This window comes from Ochotona curzoniae, unplaced genomic scaffold (genome assembly GCF_017591425.1).
Source record: "Ochotona curzoniae isolate NIBS_2020 unplaced genomic scaffold, NIBS_Ocur_1.0 scaffold_4505, whole genome shotgun sequence".
Classification (NCBI taxonomy): domain Eukaryota; kingdom Metazoa; phylum Chordata; class Mammalia; order Lagomorpha; family Ochotonidae; genus Ochotona; species Ochotona curzoniae.
The window spans coordinates 6921476-6941664 of record NW_024467118.1 but is presented as its reverse complement, the minus strand read 5'-3'; the positions used below and the strand labels follow the sequence as shown (position 1 = coordinate 6941664).

General features: G+C 41.3%; 1 long non-coding RNA gene across 1 annotated transcript in view; it reads left to right on the top strand.

The window, feature by feature from the left end:
* LOC121146798 overlaps positions 1 to 19249 on the top strand; it is a 53865-nt gene extending 34616 nt beyond the window's left edge. The window contains exons 2-3 of the long non-coding RNA XR_005882249.1: positions 17758 to 17926; positions 19218 to 19249. This is a non-coding gene — a long non-coding RNA (uncharacterized LOC121146798). The remainder of the gene's footprint in view (positions 1 to 17757; positions 17927 to 19217) is intronic.
* Positions 19250 to 20189: the final 940 nt, after the last annotated feature.

Here is a 20189-nt window from a genome sequence, read left to right as displayed (position 1 = left end):
AAGGAGCATGCAGCCGTTAGCTTTCAGTGGTTGCAGTGTTCTGAAGTTGTTTAAATCAGATACAAAACCAGATGGCACCACCAGTACAATGACAGAGAAAGGAAATGGAAATTCAGTCAGTCATTTATTAAAAATTAACGCCTCCTAAGTACCATGCTCTGGGCAATGTGTTGGTATCACTATAAAAGTGAGAACAGCGCACCTGCCTTCAGTGAAAGCCTGCTCATCTGAAGCGTTTGAACCAGTGAAAAGGAGCTTAGAGTGCAGGGAAGGTGGTGAAAGGAAGTGGTTAACACAGGGTTCCAAAACTATTTAACATATGGCTCCTAATTCATTAGGCCTACCAACTGTTGTTCATTACTATTAACCATCATTAGGTGACTACTTATTATGTAGAGACAACTGATCGCAGGACTTCCTTTCAGATACTATTTCACAAAATATATTCAGTGTTGGTCATTTAACTTGTATTATTGTATTAGCCTATGGAATTGGAAAGATTCCCCAGGTTTCTGATTCTCTATACAAAAGCTGATGCAATTAAAGTAACTGAAAATCCAGATAGGAAACAATTTGTAATAAAATTTAGGTATTCTCTTTATTGCTTCTGTATTATTCTAGATTATATGTATGTAGGTTTATTTTTTTGTTAACCGAAAATAGTAATGCAAAACTGACCTTTTGTGAATCAAACTTAAATTTTGCAAAAAACTGAAAATATAGTGAAAGCCAAAAGAAATGCTTTGACAAATTTCTACCTGGCTTTGCTAAATTCTGACATTCTTTTGATGTACTTTCCCCAAATAATGTTTGCTAAGACGTAAGATATCACATATATATTTGAATATTCGTATTCCTTTCTCCATTTCATTCTCTTATCCATCCGGGATGATCTCTAGATTCCATTTAAACATTATTGCCAATTGTGTGTTAACATCTCAGATCCAGTCTGTTTCTTTGGAATAGCAAACTCTTAATTTTTTTTTTTTTTTTTTTTTTTTTGGTGCAAGGATTATGTTGCTCCTCTGTGCTTGCAATAAATGTACCACTCTAAAATTAGACCATTAGGATGTTGTAGCAAGTACAAGCAAATCCCCTTCAAAGCAGGGGAAAACTTCTTTGCCCATTTCTTCATCCTGCTGTTGGGACAGGGGTGTAATGGGGTCATAGCAGCAATCGTGGGCCCTGGGGTAAGAGATGTTCTCTAGGAAGGCAGAAAGATCATGGGGATGATTCTGCAACTCTGGTTAGCTTATAGATCTGCCATTGAAAGCTTTGTTGGTATATTTCTCTAGGTATTTTCTAGATGAGAGCAAAATAGATCATTAGGTATGGTTTTATGTCTCCAGTGTTTGTGTCTAACAGTTAACCTAATTCTAACATACTTAAAATATCAGTGAAGAATTTGTTTTAAAAATCACTATGCTGTTAATGTTTTGCAACTTATTTTCTAACGTTACATTTTAAGATTTATTTACATGTTTTTAAAATTAGATTTAAATATTTTTATTGGAAAGGCAGGTCTACAGAGAGAAGGAGAGAAAGAAAGATTTTCCATCCATTGGTTCACTCTCTCCAAATGGCCACAATGGCCGCAGCTGACTTTATCCAAAGCTAGGAGTCAGCAGCTTCTTCTGGGTCTCCCATGTGGGTACAGGGTTCCAAGGCGTTGGATCATTTTCTCTTGCTTTCTCAGGCCACAAGCGTGGAGCTGGATGGGAAGGGGATCAATGAGGGCATAGACTGGCATCCATATGGGATCCTTGCATTTGCAGGTAAAGGATTAGCCAATTAAGCTATCTTGACAGCCTCTATATTGATAGTTCTAAATTCATTTTTGTTGATGTTTCTAACTTAATATGTAATATTTGTAAAGATTCCTTACTGATGAACATTTTGATGATTTTAACATTCTTATAACAAAAATGAAGTGATGATCATTTCTGTAAAAGCCTTCCTTTTATACTTAGGCTAGAATATTTCATGTGCTTTGACACATGGAAATTGCATTCCTGGTACCAGGCTGTCTCCTTTTTTGAATTCTAGTTTCCCTGTAAATTTTCTTTGGGCTTTTATGTGAAAATTTTATGTGTGTGAAATGAATTTTCCAATTCTTGAGCCCGTTTTTTTTCTCTTATACCTCTTAATTTTCTTCTTATCGAACTGCATTGGGCAGGGCCTCCAATGCAGTGTCAAATGGACTCTGTTTTTATCCTGATTCTGTTTCAAGAATGGAGTATATTTTTACCTCTCTAAGAATATCTTCCGCTTCTCCGCTTCCTTTCCATTTCTTTGTCTCCTGTAATTGTGTTTGTTTGTTTGTTTGTTTGTTTATTATGTTAGATGTATTCTTCCAGAAAGCCTGGAAATTGTTTGCTCTCCATTTAATCAAAAAGTAAGGCATGTAAAAAACCTCAGAGGAGTGAGGGCTTGTTGAGTGGCATTCTTCATTATGGGTTAGTGGAGCAAATAGTCAACTGTTGTGTTGCAGAATATCTAATTGACATTTTCTTTGGCCTTGTGAGTCTTGTAAAGTTTTCTTGTCTGGGTGTATCAGCCTGATTGCTGACTTTGTGGAAGTTGGTTGAACAAAAGTTGCTTGGCTTCCGTTGTCAGCATCTTTACTTTTGAGCTCTCCCTCAGCTAATCCTGCTGTCCCAGAGTCCGGAGATTCCTGGTGTGATATATCCGATGATGAACTAGCCTTTTATGTGTGGCCCTGGGCATGGGAGGGAGCAGGAAGCATAGTTACATAGGTTGTAGGAGGTGTACTAGGAGTCCAACTGACTTTTACACATCGTTTTAAGCAGTCCTTGTAGTTTCTGTTTCCTGATACAGCTAATGTCCAAAGCACCTGCTGTTTCTGAGTCCTGTTCTCTACACCATTAGGGTTAAACTAGGACAACATGACTGGGGTTAAGCTGAAGGTTATATCAGAGAACTTATTTTCCCATTTCCCACCAGTGTAAATTCTGTCCTACCTAATAATTTGATATTTGCCCCAAGGTCTGAGAACAGTTCTCCAGCTCTCTGCATAGCATTTCAGGAATCCTCTCCCACACCAAACAAGAGCAGACGTTCTCTAGGTCTGGTCTCTAACTTGGGACACTTCCAGCTCCACGTCTGGTGGTGAGTGAGCAGGTCCTCCAGAGTCCTTCAAGCCTCACACTTACCATAATCCACAGTCCCACAAAGAGGGCATGGGGGACATTTTCCCTTTTCAAATTGGGAAAATCTGTGTATTCATTTAGTGTCTCTCAGTGGTGCGTCTAGCCTTGGCTTCTGTCTTTGGTAGCTGATAGTCACCTTGTAGGGTTCTGCTCACTCATTATATACTTGTCTCATTTCTCATTTGAGAGAGATCAGCTTCCCTTCCCCCATTTATTTCTGGCATCACACACCTGCACACACAACGCTCACATTTGGATTTCTATCACATCTGTGTGTTTGGAACAGAGGAACAAGCATTGTTATGGAAAGTCTAAATATAAACTTGTTAAAAAAAACACAGCAGCAGCAACAACCTCAAAGTCAAGCATTCAGATGAAAACCTATTTCCTCTTACATAGAAAAAAAATCATAAGATTTGAATGGTTTTGACTTAGATGGAATAGCCAAGATACTGTATACAGCCATGTTTGTATTATCTAATGGGCATCACAAATCTATTTATTATGGGTCTCCTCATTAGAAAATCCCAAGATCTTCCTCACACAGGTCCTATTTTTACTTATGTCCTGAACATACAAGATGAACTGCTAAAGACCCTGGATTTTACTCTGCCTTTACCAAACTTTGAATGCAAACAGAAAAGTGTTTTCCAGGCTCCCGAGTCCTTGGGCATTGCTCGGCTGAGATGCGCCTGGGGAGAGGGTTTCGAGTCACTCCTCAAAGCTGTGGATGAGATCCAGTGGACTTCTCTCTGCGTGGGACTCTCCAGCCCTGGTCGGCCGCCAGAAATGCACAGGTTCCCCAGGAGGACAAAGAGTGAGCGCTTCAGACTCCTATTTTCTTCTTAAAACGCCTGGCCACTTTCTTTCTCTGGCAGACATAGTTGCTCCTCCTCTAGCCTCACAAAGTATAAATTCTAGTCTTGACTCTTGGAAACCATTTTCCCTAAACTTTGTCAATCCAGTTCAACAAATAGCTCTGGAGGTGAAGCAGGCAATGCTAGAAAACAAGGATAAAATTATGAGCACAAGTCTGGTTCTTGATAACCCTGCTCATACTCCTGCAGAGACTAATACGGCCTGCAAAGCAGAGACAGCCCAGGCGGTTAACCCGTGTGTGAAGACCTCTGGCTGCCCCAGGCTCACACAGGCAGGCGCATTGTTCACTGAGCTCCCGAACAAGTTATTGAGCTCCTTTGTGCCTCAGTTTCATGATGTCTATAAAAAAATACATTATGGTGCTACATAGGGCGTATATATGCAAATGCCCATACGCATATGAACTATCTGTTATGGAACTGTTAGATACAAATATAAACATTGGCACAAATATGGATGTATGTATATATTCATGCATGCATGGATACAAATATACATATACTACATGTGTATATATTTTATGTGCCAATATATGCTATAAAGTATATATCACCATTAAAATATACACACTATTTTATAATTTGTATTCCACTTTGAGAATCAGTGAATAACATATAATTGTACTAAAATATGTTGTGAATTAAATTTTCCAATACTTGTACATGTAAAAGGTATATAATTGAGACTGGCATATAAGAAGTGCTTCCTGAATGTTAATCCATTTTATTTTGTGCATTTTAGCTGTGCACCATGAAGGAAAAATAGGGACTTGAAAATCAGGTTAGGCTGGTTTCAAAACCTAATAAACAGCTTATAAACTTGATTAACCTTTTATGTGAGACCATTAGTTCCTTTTCATAATCAATACCCAATAAATATTGCCTTTATGATTATTATTCTTGCATGTTTTTCAAGTAAATTTCTTTGTCTGCATCAGCTTTATATTGCAAGATTATCCTTTGTGATGGAAATAATATACATTTTAATGTGTGTACATCAATGAGTTTATAGAAAATTCAAATTATGAAAGACTTATTCATAAATTTAAAAAGATTTGCACCAAAATGAGAGTATCTCTGACTTCGGTTTTCAATTTCTGTAATTTCCAGTGTGTTTCTGTGTGTGATTTTTAATATAAAAAGATTCTTACTAGGTGATAGATTATGGACACCGAGGTCTTGTCATCATCTCCAGTGTTACATTTGTGTTGCAGAGTCTCTGCTATGTTTTTGATGCAAGGCATCTACTCTGCGTCAGAATGAGCTGGCTTAGTCTCCATCCAGCATGTCCACTCTTGTGGACTAGAGCTCTGCGGAGGAACTGCCCGGCCAGGGATCACATTTCCCTTTGACTCACTTTTACAGTACAACAGGAAGCGATAAGGGTCCTGGTGGTGGTGATTAGGGCACAGATGTTTCTGCTCTCACTTTCCTCTCCTATTGACTAGCGGCAGAAGACTCAGAAATCTCAAGACATGATAGAACTACAGGATGAATCGCTTTGTGGAGGAAGTTCTCTGTCAAGCAGAAAGACCCACATTAGATTCTTTGGTACTTTCATTGTATCAAGCCACCAAAATTGGGAGAGAAAAAATACACATTTGTTAGAAGAGCTAGTATTATCCTAACAGGAAACAGCAAATGCTGAAAGTCTCAAGCAGGAAAAAACTGTCCGGGGCATGCCATTGCAAGTGTCTGGTTAAAACATTGAAAGTATTTAAAGGAAAGGGGAAAGAGGTAAGAGGAAAGGCCATTGAAGAAAGAAGTTTGATCTGAGCCTTGAAGGGTTTGAACATGCGTTAAAACTCTGGGAGGTTCTTGTAAGTAGAAGACGGAGAATGAGGACAGCATTCAGTCAAGGGTGAATCCTTCCTTTAAGCGTTCACATAGAGCACAGAAAGAGCAAGAGCAGGATTTCAGATAGGCAGGTCAATTGAATCCAATTGAAAAGGAACTGACATTAGAAATGTATCTGACTTCATTCATGAAGTGGAGAACTACTGATGGTTTTTGAGCAAAGGAATTATATGGTCAGTCATGCAATTAGAGAAGATTTATCTGAGAGTCTTGTGAAAGGACAAGCCAGAGACATGAAATAGGAGTCTAATATGATGGTCTGGAGGAGAGGGCTTCAGGATTTGAGCTGGAAGTCGGCACTGGAAACAGGGAATGAGATGAATACAGAATGTGCAATGAAAGCAGGCTAATAGACACTGCTGGCGATTGGATTTGTGGGGCAGAGAGGCAGGGGTATAGAGTAACCTGATTGTGAGGAAGATGGTGACATTATGAGAAGCAAGGAAGGGAGGATGAGTATGCAGGAGGAGACGGGGGTAGATAGTTTTATTTTGGACATTGGTAATAGGATATTTGTGTAGGAGAACTAGTTGATGTTGGCCAACAGATGTTTGATTTTGTGCTGGTGTGAAAGAGCATCGGCCAGAGAAGCGGCATTTCCTCTGTGAGGTTGGTTGGTTTGAGAAAGGTCAGGGACTGATTTGGTAAGCTAATGCAACTGCAGATACGGCGTCTTTGTAACAAAATGCCAGACTGGACCTCTCCAACAAAAGAAGTGAATTTTCTGGAGGCTGGACATCCGAGGTCGAGGGCCCAGTTTCCCTAGTGCGGGCTCTGTCTCTGACAGGCAGACAGACACCTGCACATTGTGTCCTCACATTATGGAGAGGGAGGGAGCAAGAGCATTCTTCTGCAGCCTCATCTTGCAAGGGAAGTAATCTCATCACGACGCACCCCCATCCACCCTCATCTTTTGGCCCCAATTACTTTCCAAAGGCTCCTGTCCAAAAACCATCACATTTGGAGTGATAGCTTCAACATATGAGTTTTGGGGACTGAGGCACACATTCAGGTCACAGCACACAAATATCCATATAAGGAGAGAATAAAAGAAAGTATGTAGAGAAGATACCTTATTGTAGAAGTTTGATTAGAAAAGGTAAATGTGATTTTAAAATTTGGAGCATTTTCAGGAGTTTCAGAGGAACAGCAGCCTGTAATGAGGAAATGCCACCTCATTTTTGAGGTGGGAAGTGTTTGTCACTGCAACAACTGCCTTTGGGCCTTACCAAATGTAGCATTACCTTGTTAGGCATAAGACCAATTTTGAGGCTTTCAACAAAAGTGTTACTTTGCCCAACATCTAAAGGTCACATCCATGATCTCCTTGATACATAATCATATGTATAGATTTCAAAAGGCTTTGCACCAAAATAGGCTTTACTATTTTCCACTAATGTTTTGAAGTGCTTTCATAATAAAAGGAGGATTGTTTTTATCATTCTGCTCACCGTGAATCTCCGTGTATTCAGAGTTTGTATTTGGATTTGTGATGTAAACCATTAGACTCAGGGACCTTGACAAGGCCTTAGGAATGACCTGAGATTTGGCTTCCATAAACCTTGTTTTCGACGCCTCAGGAATGAAGATGACAGGTTAGAGTCACAGACGGAGTGGAAGTCTCCCCCCATCTCCCACCCCAGCACTTGTCCACTGAATCAGTCCACCCTTTTCTGTTAAACTTGTATCTGAGATTTTATTTGAAGAAAGTGCTCCCCAGCATAAGTCTTGGCCTATATCTATGTTATGTCTATGTAAATGACCATTGTGAAAAAAGTGGTCTACATTGCGGATCTACAAGCTGTTTCTGTCATAGCTATCTCTCAGTGTTATAGCAGGAAGGCTGTTGTAAACAATATATTAAAACCAAGCACAGCTGCATTCCAGTAAAACCTAATTTGTAAAAACATGTGGTGAATTTGCTTACAGCTCCCTTATCTCAATCAATTTCCCTTGTATTTTATGTTTTGAGAAGCAGAGTGATTCATCAAAGGCCATGAAGTGGTTAGTAGAGTGACCGTGTGAATGCAGTCTGAGTCTCTTGTTTCCTTGCTCAGGACTTGAACCCATCCGTGCTCAGTCTTTCTCAGAATCCCTCACTGTGCTGTTCTGGTGCCTTGCACATGTCACACTTGATTGTCTACCCTTCTTATAAGCTTTCCTCACAAATCAGTCTTTACATGTTTTATTTCTTTAATATTCACAGTGATCCTACAGTGCAGAAAACAATGACACTTTGCTGTTGTTTTAGTGTGAGAGTTGGACACAGAGAGACAGTGTGAGCTTCTCTGTTAGTATACTCCCTGAGTGACCACAGTGAATGACGTTGGGTTGGGACTGTAGTCTGCAGTCAGGGACGCAATCCCAATCTCCCACATGAATGACAGGAACCAGATGATTTGAACTGTCACTCTTGCCTTCCAGGATCTGTGTTTGAGGGAAGTTGGAGACTAGAGCTGGGAGCCAGGAATTGAACCAGGCATTATGAAGCGGTAACAAATGCATCTTGATTCACTCTCAAGATCATACTTGATAAACGTTTAATGGCTCTGGAATGAATTTTGGAAACCTCTTCAATTCCTCCCTTTCTTTTGAACCCTAGCTGATCCCATAGTGCTTTAACTTAGCTTTCAAAATATGCCCAGAATCCAGATCTCCTCATATCTGTTAGTATTGTCTTGGCCTGAATTACCATCGCCTCTTGTCAGGATTGCTGCTTTGGCAGTTGTGCAGGTTCTCCTGCCTCTGGATTTGCACACTTAAGGTTTATCCAGCATTTCAGCTAGAGTGATTCTGTTAGAACATGAGATAGATCATGGTACTTCTCAGTTAAAACCCTGCTGTGGTTACTCATATCCAGGCCCGCATGGTCCCGTGTAGTCTAACCCCTAGTCTTATTCCTCTTTCTCTTCTCCCGTCTCACTCTGTGCCTTTGCCCTGGAATTTCTTACTGTTCCCATATGGAGCATGAATGGTTGTGCCTTAGAACCTTGTTTTTAGCTGTTCCTGTATTTTCATTTCTTCCCTTCCCCAATTCCGTATCTCTGTGCCCTGGCCACTGCATTGCTTGTTGTGATCTTTGCTCACTTGTAGCCTATTCAATAAGGTCTTCCTTGTTAGCCTAATGTAATGTTGCATTCTAAATTCCCCCATGCAGTAACTCCAAAGACCCTTGTCCTGATCTGTTTTCTTGTTCATGTAGCTCTTGCCAGCTGCCAAGACACAAGTGCTATGTCATTTATTTGTTATGCTTATTGATCACTGTCTGTTTCTCCAACTCTGAGTCAATCAATGTTCTGGAAGGTAGAGAATCTATATTTTGTCTGCCTCTGTTTCCCTAGTGCCTTGAGCACTTAGAAAGACTGAATTATTGAATGAATGAATGGGCCTGTGTCTCTTATTTCAAGGATGCAATCTTAATTACCAAATTATATGGTGAAAGAAGTGAGACATTAAATGAATGAGTGAATGAATGAATGGATGAGTGGAATGAATGACTCCTCTAATAGTTTGGGAGATCGGTGGAGGCTTGCATTGTCTCTTTATTATTTGAATATGCCTGGGATGAAGCAGGTGCATAGTAAGTGCTTGCCGAATTAAACGACATCCTGCAGACGCTGAAGCCAGCATTTGGTAGGCCCTGTTTCCCCATAAAACGCTTCCCTCCTGTTCCAGCCCATCATGACCACAATGACTTCTCTTAGCCAAAAAAGCCCTTTGTGCCTTGGCTGAGGTTCAGGCCACGCTGCTTTCTGCCAGACCAGGCAACAAAAAGGCGCCTCAGAGGGAGGGACAACAGTCACTTTCTTTCTGTAGAATTCTTCCCAGGCTGCTTAAGCTGCTCTCTATTTCCCATTTTGAAACCTTTTTGCGTTCTTTTTTTTTTTTTTTCCCTCTGAAGGCTTCTCCCTGACAGCCCGAAGAGGTGGCTTTGGCTGGCGAGGATAACGAGAGTGGGTATTTCCTGTGGAAAAGGAGGCTCTCGTTCCTGCATTTTACAAAAGCTATTCTGAAACTCAGATCTTAGAGTAAAATCAAGGGAAATAACAGTTTAGCGCTTATAAAACGGCAGTCCCATAGCAACAAAATTGTCTATAGTCTATCAAGTCTGAAGCTTGAGCCTAACTGCTGCTGTTCTTTCACAGCAGCCTTCAGCCTCCTTCTTCAGGATGGAGACTTCAACAGAGCACACACTTAGCCTCAGAAAGACGCAGGGTCCCAGGAGCTCCAGTTACTTAATAACTTTGCATCCTCTTCAGCAGGTCTCTTCGCTTTTCTGAGCTTTAAACTGTTACTTATCTATAACATGACAGTGTTCAGTCATGATCTCTAGAATTGTGTGGAAGGGACAAGATACTTTGTTGATTTTGTTACATCTCTGCTTTTCTTTAGCAGTTAATAATCCATATATGTGATAAAATATCAGTGCTGCATTCATATAGTTAGTTTTTTGTTATCACTGCTAAATTACCCAAGGGCAGTGACTTCTGAAGAAGAAAGGTTTGTTTTGACTCATGGTTTTGCAAATTCAGTCTAAGGTCAAGTCTAATGGGACAGTGAATAGCAGACCGCATATAGAAGGATTCAGTGCCAAGCCAGGGAGCATTGTCTGTGTCCATATGTCCCACTTTATAACACCATCGTTTAATCATTTCAACCTGATCACCTCCGAAGGCCTCACTTGCACACACCACTATTGAGCAAAGTGTCCACCTTTAACCATTAACACTAATTCACTGACCAATAATGTAAGAATAGGAGGGCCACGCCATAACCCACGTGCTTTTTGGGGACATCCAAATTAATACACAAACTATAGCTCACTCCTATATATATGATATATATTTGTGCATATTATATATATATATATAACTGGTAAAATCTGAATAAGGTTTGTAGTTGAAACGATGTTAGTCAATGATCTTCAGAGAGTTAGAGAAAACCCAAAGGATGGATGAAGGTATGGATAGATAGATAGATAGATAGATGGATGGATAGATAGATAGATAAAGAGAAGCTTTAATAGGAGCATTGGCTGTCCTGATTATTGAGGCTGGGAAGTTCTACGATAGCCTATCCATCCAGATGCCAGTGGTGTGGTTCAATTCAAGTCCAAAGACCTCAGAAACAGGGAAGCGGATGACGAACTCTCAGTTGAAGTTGAAGGTCTGAAAATGGCTGCAGTCTCAGGAGTTCCAGTGTCCAAGGTTAGGGAAAAACAGCTGTCCCAGCTCCAGGGATAGAAAGAGAAGGAGAGGGAAAATGGGATGGGGAGAATGGAAGAGAGAAAGAGACGGAGAGAGAGAATTCAAATTCATGTTTCCTTTGCCTTAGGTCTATTTTCAGGTCTCAAGCCGACTGGATGGTGCCTAACAACTTGAAGGATCTACTCACTCAATCCATCAACTCATATATCCATCACCTTCAGAAATACCCTCAGAGATATGCCCAATAAATACATATATATATTTCCAGAATCTAAGTTCTTCTTTACTTAGTCAAATTGATACTTAAACTTAACCAAATGTGTGCCTCTTGGTGATGGAAGCTGTTACTACTGAAGCGAGCTGTATGAAAGTCAGTCAGGAACTCTTTGTATTTTTAACAACTCATAAGCCTGAAAATATTTGAAAGTTAATTTTAGACATTTTTCCTCTCACTCACTTTCCAAATTCTTCTAGTAGGGTCCTAATGCCTCATGATGGCTAGATTTGCTTTACTCAACAATTCATGATGTCAGTGCCTCTTGGTGGTGTGTGACTTTCTGTCCAGTCTTCCTTGCTGGGCTTAGCGTGGTGCCTTCTCAGAGGTGCTATCAACAATATTTTGGATTGATTCAGCTCAAAATATCAAACTTTATGAGCCTGTTTTCTGACGTGTTTGTCATGTTAAAATATTGAATGAGAATTAACATTCATTGAAAGCCCATTTTATATCAGGCACTTTATATACAGTTGATTTAGGAGGTGTACAAGGGAGTTGTCATTTTACAGATGAGGACACCAAGCCACAGAAATCTCAGTCTTCCAGTTAAAGGGGCAGAATGTTCAAGTCCTTAAACTGTGATCGCCAGGACTCCTAGCCCAAATTTCTGTTCATTCATTCATGATTCCAAAACTTTATGGAATAGCCACCATTTGCTATGGACTGTCTCAGATCTTGGAAGACAGTCATGAACAAAACAGATTAAAATCTCCTGACTGTGGATTCTTATCCTTTATGATGAGACACAGATGATAAAGGGAAAACAATAGCAAGAAAAAAATAGACAAGAGTGGGAAGGAAAACTGAGACCATTGACAGTAGACAGCAGGTGTGTAAGGACATCTCCTTGAGAGCATTGGATCTGAACAGGCTGGAAGGAGACAACTGAATCAGTCAAGCGTATGTCTGAGGTAGAGAATGTTCCAAGTAGAGAAATAGCTGGAGTGAAGCCCTCCAGTAGTGGGCTATGCAAATGTCACCTTCTGGATCAAAACAGAGCCAATACACAGAGGCCCACAGAGGGCACTGCAAGGACTTCCAGTGAGCTGAGTCACTGGGGGTTTGAATGGAGGAGTGACCTAAGGTGACTCCTGCTTTTATGAGGATCTGACTGTTTTGGGAAGACTGGGCTGAAAGGACGAAGGCTGACAGCAGCTGACCAGTTAAAAGGCCACTCTAGGATTCCAAGAAAGAACACTGGTGGTGAGATAGAACAATTGAATGGAGGAGCTGCCTTTCTCCTAGTTCTGTTGCACTTCCTTTCACTCGCTTTTGTCACCTGAAGATGTTAGATCACCAGTTATTATTCTGGGAAATTAAAAAAAAAACAGGTTATTTATGCACAGATTGACCTTCTCTTTCATTCTCTCAGCCCATTTAACTCAGATTCTCCCTTTGTTTTGCTGCAGTCACCTGTACACTCAGCCTCTGCCTGGACCTGCACTTCCTACTGATTGCCTCTCCAATTACGCTCTTGCCTGCTTGTCCTGATCTTCTGTCACCATGTTCCCAGACACCACCCATTTCCCTGCTAGGTCATAGGTTGTGGACAAACAGCCCCACAATGCTAGTGAATGTATGAATTGAGAACCAAATGGATCTTCCTTCTGTTGATCCTAGAGTCATAAGGATGTCAAACTGATGGCAGTGCCCACTTCTACTAGTTGGGGGAAATGAACACTGGTGTCATTGGGCGTGCCATCCTATAGGACAACACAGGGAAAGCTACGCTGCAATGAAGGCATTTCATAGACAACAGGGAGCAGGGAAGAGGATTCTCTGTGGGAGGCATATTGCCTCCGCTGTGATGGAACCCTCACAGGGACTCTGTGGCATGGATGATCATTCTGTTTTGCAGATAATGGAGAAAACAGTAAAAGAGCCTGTGTAGATCCTGTTGCCAACTCCTGTTACATAGATGTCCATGACAGCCCAAGGCAAAACAAAGTCCATGTCTGGGGAAGAGAAGAGATTCTTTGTTTAAAAAATAAAAATAAATAAAAACAATGAAAGGAAAGCTTGGTTTCTCAGGCCTGGACATGACTGAGCAGTGAGTCAAACCAGCAAATTCTCTGGAATCTCTGCCGATGCCAGGTTATGGAACACTAGACTCTGAAGCCAGGATTTCCCACAGCCTACTCTGGGTGCTTCCCCTTGGGCCATATAGGGAAGGGGTGTGTGACTGCTTTCCCATGACACCAGAATGCAGCTAAGCAAAAATGGCACATGGCTTGGGGTTGGAAAGACATTTATAACTACCTGAAAATGGCATTCTCTTGGCTGCGTCCAGCCAGGTGTGGCAGGTTGGGACAAGAGTTCCATCTAATGATAAAAGAACTCCTTTTCATTGAGCATAATTAGGTAATGTCCCGCACACCCTGAAGTACAGGGTGCATGAGCAGGTGGACTGTGCATGGGTTCAGGGGTGTGCTGAGGAGGTGCGGCCTAGGTTGCCCTGCCCTCCTGTGTTAATCACCCAGTCGGGAAGCTGCTTGTGTCTGGTCTACACCTTGTCAGCACTTTACAGCCTGCTAATGCTCTTACCCAGAATGTGTCTCCCCATGCTGGGGTTTGGAAAGGAAGTCAAATAAGTTGCCATCTTCAAAGTCAGGAGCCATTATACTGTATTGTAGGAGCTTTCGAGTAGCTATTAGAAATGTGGCCACAATGGTGAATTCTGTGTGTTAGCCTCACTAGGCTGTACTCACCAGAGATATTTGCTCAAACACCAGTCTAAATGTTGCTGTGGTTGATGTTTATAATACATTTGTTTTATGGAAAGCTGATGGCCCTCTGTGATATGGGTGGCCCTTACCCATTCAGCCTAAAGGTGTTTGGAGGAAGGAATTCTGGCTCTGGACAACAGCAGAGAAATCCCACCTGCGTTTATATCCTAACGACTCCACCCTGAAATGCCTGATTTTATCTGCATTTATGCCCAACTTTGGGCTTGCCAACTCACACAATGATGTGAACCAGGTCTTTAAGCACTCCCCCGTCTCCGCCTCTGTCTCCGTCTGTCACTCTGAGTGTGTCCTGGTACTTGCTTTTCTTACCCCTCCTTTCCCCATAAATGTATAAATGTGTGTGATATATGTGTGTTTCTATACATATACTTTGGTTTTTCATTATTGTGAATAATATACTTGAAAGCAGCTACTTCTGAGGACAAAAGGCGTAAGTTGGAGATCCCTGGTTGTCTGGTATCTCTTGAGGACAGAGGCTGCCAATGGGGGCGGCGACACCCTGGAACGGCCCCTTGAAAGCCCAGAAACAGAGGCAGAGGCTAGTTGAAATGGGGCTGGAACAGACAACCCTCTTGCAAGCACCCATGGACCTCCCATCAGGCCCACTTCCCAATCAACACAATTAGATCAAGACTGCACCTCACCCTCATTAGCATCATTTGAAGAGTGGGTAACAGATGGGAACATTCTCTCTTTCTCACATTAAAAAAGAAATGGAAATTTTAAAAATAGAGGCTATATTGGGTGGGGTTTAATTCTTGGTTCTAGTTTATATGTTTTCATTCATTTTTCTCTTCTAACTTTGAAATTGTAAAAGAATTATATCCAGAAGCCTCTCTCCAGAAGCTGTTCTGAGTCTAATCTCTAGATTTTAGCATGAGAAAATCACCTTGCAACTGGAATGAGTCTGTATCATGTATTAGCAGAGACACGGCCGGCAATGATGAAGCCACATGGAGAGGTCTCTGAGAATACAGGTGATTGCTCTCTCAGAAAATAGATGGAGATTTAGCACACTGTCTCTGAGGTGGCCAGGGAATTCCCTGCTGATTGAGGGTCCCAGGAAGCTGTGTGTCCAGCTCAGTAGGCTTTGTTCTCAAGCATCTGAATCCTTCCTCCAGCCAGGAGGTTGGGAAGGCAATCACATCGCCCACGTGCAGGTAGCACAGGAATCAAAGGACAATCTAGCCCCTTCGTTATTTTCAAGAATCAGATCTCTCTAGGGAGCACAGTCCAGCAGCAGCCGTTTTGTTTGTTTAATCTGGAACTTGGTACATAATCATGGTAGACCGTGCATATGTGTAAAATTCCCTCATTTTCTACAGAGAAGTCCTCTGTTAGCCATCGGAATGTTCCTGTTTTAGGATTAGAGTCATGTGACTTTAAATGATCATAATTATTCATTATTTTCCTTAACATAATAGTAATAAATGGATATCATAGATGAAAGACTTAACTCTGTGGCAAAATTTGTGCCTAGCTGGTCACATTCCTTTACCATTAAAATTTACCAGGTCCTAGTGTGGGAAACAAAGAAACCAAAGTTCTTTTTATGCATGGATCCTGCTGGCTTGATATGTGACTTGCTGAGATTATCATGGCCAAGTTGTAGGTAAGCTGGGATTTTAACTCGGGTATGTTTGATGCCACACAATGCATATTTAATAGTATCCATGCAATAGTACACATGTATGAGGATGCACCAAAAGTTCAGGGGAAATGGAATAAAAGATAAGCTTGTTTTGGTGCAAAAATTGAAAACTGCATAATTTTTAATAACAATTTTTAATAGTATGCATCATCCATAAACTTTTCCAAGACCTCTCTTGTGTGTGTGTGTTATCTGTGTTTGTGTATTAACACACTACGTTTTCTAGTTATGGCATTCAAACATTCGAATCTCATTTTCTCCTATTCTCTCTCTGTCCTTCATTTTTTTCTTTGCCTCTGGGCCTTTGTGCTTTGATGATTTGCTAATCCTAATGTCATTCACGGAATGTGACCTGACATTGGAAACCGCCAAAATATTTTCATACTTCATGAAACTTATAGGTCCACGACACCAAAAGTGGTTGGGGTTCCTGATTCTGATACCAGAGGACATGGGTTTGTTTTTTCTCACTTTTCTGGCTGCAGATTCTCTGAGCCTCAGCTTCCTTCTCTTAAGTGCTAACGAGAGTAAATGACCTATGTGCCTGCTCAGGTTGTGCTGAGGATTAAACACGAGGATGCATATGGAAGTACTTCTTGAGCCTGCAAAGTGTTCTGGTAACTCCTTCATGTTCCATGAGTTGCAAGTCCAGTGTGAAGAGGGGGAAAAATGGAGAGAGACAAAAAGAGAGGAAAACAGGGATCACTGCAGAGGTTGCCCCGACGAACAGCAGGGATTAAAAACGATGCTTGGGATCTAGAAAAACTGTGGGACTGAGGTGGAGTCTGTGCTCCTACTGTAGGAGTTTGTGCTCATAACAGCTGCACCACACGCCTGTGCGTTAACGACACCTGCCATCGCGGATGAACTTAGTTCTGTTCTTAGGTTTCAGCCTCCGAGCCTTGGCCGCTGTATTCCTTTCACCACTCATGCTCTTTTCTTGTTGACTTCTCCTTGTCTGTTTCTGTCAAGGACCACTGACGGCAGGCCTCATACTCAAGACAACAAGGGACAAGATTTGGTTTGTTACCGTCATGGTGCTCTGGGAGGTCGGCTCGGGCCTGGGCTAACCTGAATACTTATTTACTGTTTGTCATTTTCTGTAATGCAAATATTCGCACTACAGTTGATTTGAAATCAACACTGTGACTCACTTGACTGTTCAAATTCTGAAAACTGAACAAATCCCGTGAAGCAGCGGTGAACTCTCATCACTTATCCTCCCTGTCTGCTACCTCATAGTCCCTGCTCACGACAGGCATTGGTGGACCTGAGCTCCGTTCTCATCCTACTCCATTTGCTTGGGCCAGGGTGTTAGGTTCATATCTTTAATCTCTGTCAGAGCATACTTCTATGGACAGGGGGACTTTTAATAAAATCTGACATAAGTACTATTTATTGAAATCTCTTGCTAAAAATTTCCATGGGGCTTTAACTAAATGAATAAAAATAAATACAAACTTATATGTGATTAATGCCAGAGAGGTATAGAAAATGAGCTACCGAGGCTCATAGACAGGAAGTGTTACCACCATGAAGGAGCAAAGACTCCATGGCCCATACAGCACTTGAACTGAGCTCTCAAATGCAACAGGGTTTGGATATATGGAAATAAATAATGTTCAAAACAGAAAGAACAAAACTTTGATCAAAATGTGGAAGGAAGGATGCATGGAGTAATTGTGGAACTAGTGAGCATTTCATTTTATTGGAACAGAGTACATGTGAAATGGAAGAAAAGGGTTATGTTACTATCAGAGAAAGTTGTAAATGACATTGGGTATCAAAATAAGGCATTTGGAAGCTGTTACACTGCTTTTCCCTGGTGCTTTTATCAAATGAAATGAGAGGTAAATTAAAAATGTATTATTTATATATTTTCACGGATGTGTTAGAATAGTGAAAGCTCCTGAGAGTAAGCTTTTCGGTCACACACATTGATTTTTTTTGTATCTTCCCTGTCCTTTCAGGTAGCTTACGTTAGCACTGGTCTTTGCGTTGGGTGATGACAAGATGAAACACGTATACTGTGATGAAGCTGGATCAATACTGCCCCCTTTGTCACCAACTCTGGGAGTGACCTGGGACAAGTCGTTTCTCTGCCAACTTTGCTCATCCCCACAGCTGTAATCTTGCAAGGTAGTTATTTGATGTTGTTTTCCTAGCCTTTCCAAGTCTATAATTACATACACTTGACCTTTTCAACTTTATTTCAAATGAAGTTAGTCTCTATTTGAGTAACACAAAAATCCCAAATACTCCATGCCCTTGGCATGAATAATCTTTTTTATTATTATTAAATGGCTATAGATCGAAATGATACTCATATTCTCACACAGGGAATGATAATTCTGATCGATTGAATTTTTTTTGGCAAACTGATGATTAACTAGAATAACCTTTTTAAACTGTTGCACATATGTCTGAAGTGTGATAGTTAATATTTTTAGCCTAAGAAATATAGTTTCCTAAATAGAAAAGCAATAATGGAAAAGTACTATCTTTGTGCCAACTTCGGTTACAGTCACCATGACACAGTGTTAGTAACATTAGCAATATCAACAGTAATTTATTGTATTTATTTTCTGCAAGGTTCTATTCTGAGAGCTTTACATTTGTCGTCTCCATCAGTGTTTGCAAACTGTCACACCTTGCAGTGAGTTGAATGAAGGCTTCCCAAAATACATGTCTACGTCTTAATATCTGGAGTTTGTAAATGTGACCTTACTATAAAAAAATGATAATCTTGAGATTAAGAATCATTATGTATTATCAAGTGGAGTCCTAAATCTAAGGACTAGTGTCCTTGTGAGATTGTCTCTGAAGCCGTCAGGAGAGCTGGACTCTGCTAACAGGTTGACATCAGACTTTGGCCCTCCACAATTGTGAGAGCATAAGCTTCCCAGCTAATACACACCCTTTTTACAAACACATACAAAAAAACATACAGCAGTCAATTATACATCCCGTAATTGGTAAGAGATGATTGCAGCATCTCTTAGAGTTCGTTTCTCACCCCAGCAGAACATTACAACTGTCTTTGTGTTTTCCATTGCTTCAGCAAAATATGCAACACTAGGTCATGTAAAAATAAAGACATTTATTTTGAAAACATTTTGGAAGCAGATGGTATAGAGGATAGTGTCAGCTCTTGCCTGGTTCCCTCTGGTGGATGTGGTCATGGCAGATATGAGTATGTATATGTGTGTGTGTGTGTGTGTGTGTGTGTGTGTGTGTGTTTATGTGTGGAAGAGAGAGAGAGATCCCACATTAGCACAGGATGCCAGGGAGAGGCCAGTCTTGCAGTCTTGCTCCTCTGTAACAATTCACTGTTGAAAAAAACTCCCCCTCGCAAGACCAGAAATACTTCTTTCTGAGGACAGTTACTCTGATTAGTTAATCATTACCCACTAAGCCCTGCTTCTTACAGGTTCCACCACCTTTCAACATGATCACACTGGGAACAGGCATCTAATACATGAACCCTTAGGGTCGGGGTCTCAGGATGGGGTGTCTCATGCCTGGATCCCAGACAACAGCCACCATGTGCACATGGTGAGCTGTCACCAGGCCTGCCTGGGCTCCGGGGGCTGCTCCCTTTGGGGTGAGTACACCGAGGAGGGAGGTCTCCGTGACTGGGCTGGTCCGGGGCCCACCTGCTGCCCTCAATGGACAGTGAATGGAATTGGGGAGGGGCGCGACTTTGGACCTAGAGATTGTAGAGTCTTCAGACAGATGGAAGGGTTGCTTGATTCAGGATGCTTCCATGGCCATGCAGATGTCCTGAAGACTTAAGAGTGGAGTGGTTGAGACTGGAAGCAAGAGGGGGAATGCATCAGTGCACTGGCCATTGTGAAGGAGGGGGAGAAAGTAGAATTAGGGCAGATTTTTAAGAAGTAACATGGTAGGACACAATGATTAATGGGAATGTAGAGGGCAAGCACGAGAGGCATAGGGTATCTTGCAGGTTTCAGATTTAGAAATGGAAGTGTTATCTGCTGAAAAAAAAGAAATAGAAAAGCAGGCAGGTACTTGTGCTGCAGGCTAAATTACCATTTGAGATGCCCCCTCCTGATTTCCATGCCAATTCTAGCTTTCCACTCATGAGCACCCCAAGTCGTGTTCTTCTTTGTGGGGGACCTGGATTGAATTCCAAGTGAATTCCTTGGATTTCAGCCTGCATCCAGGCTTGACTTTTGTGGCTATTTGTGGGAGTAAACCAGTGGCTGGAAGATTTTTTACTTCTGCTTTTCAAATAAATGAAATAAATATTGAAGAAAGAGTAGTGGCAAGGATGGAACTGGAAATGGTCAATGTAAATATGAATCTTACTGATAGCTGAAGGTCTTGCATGGCTTTTACATAATGATCATGACTTTGGAATTGCACAGGTCATGCTTAA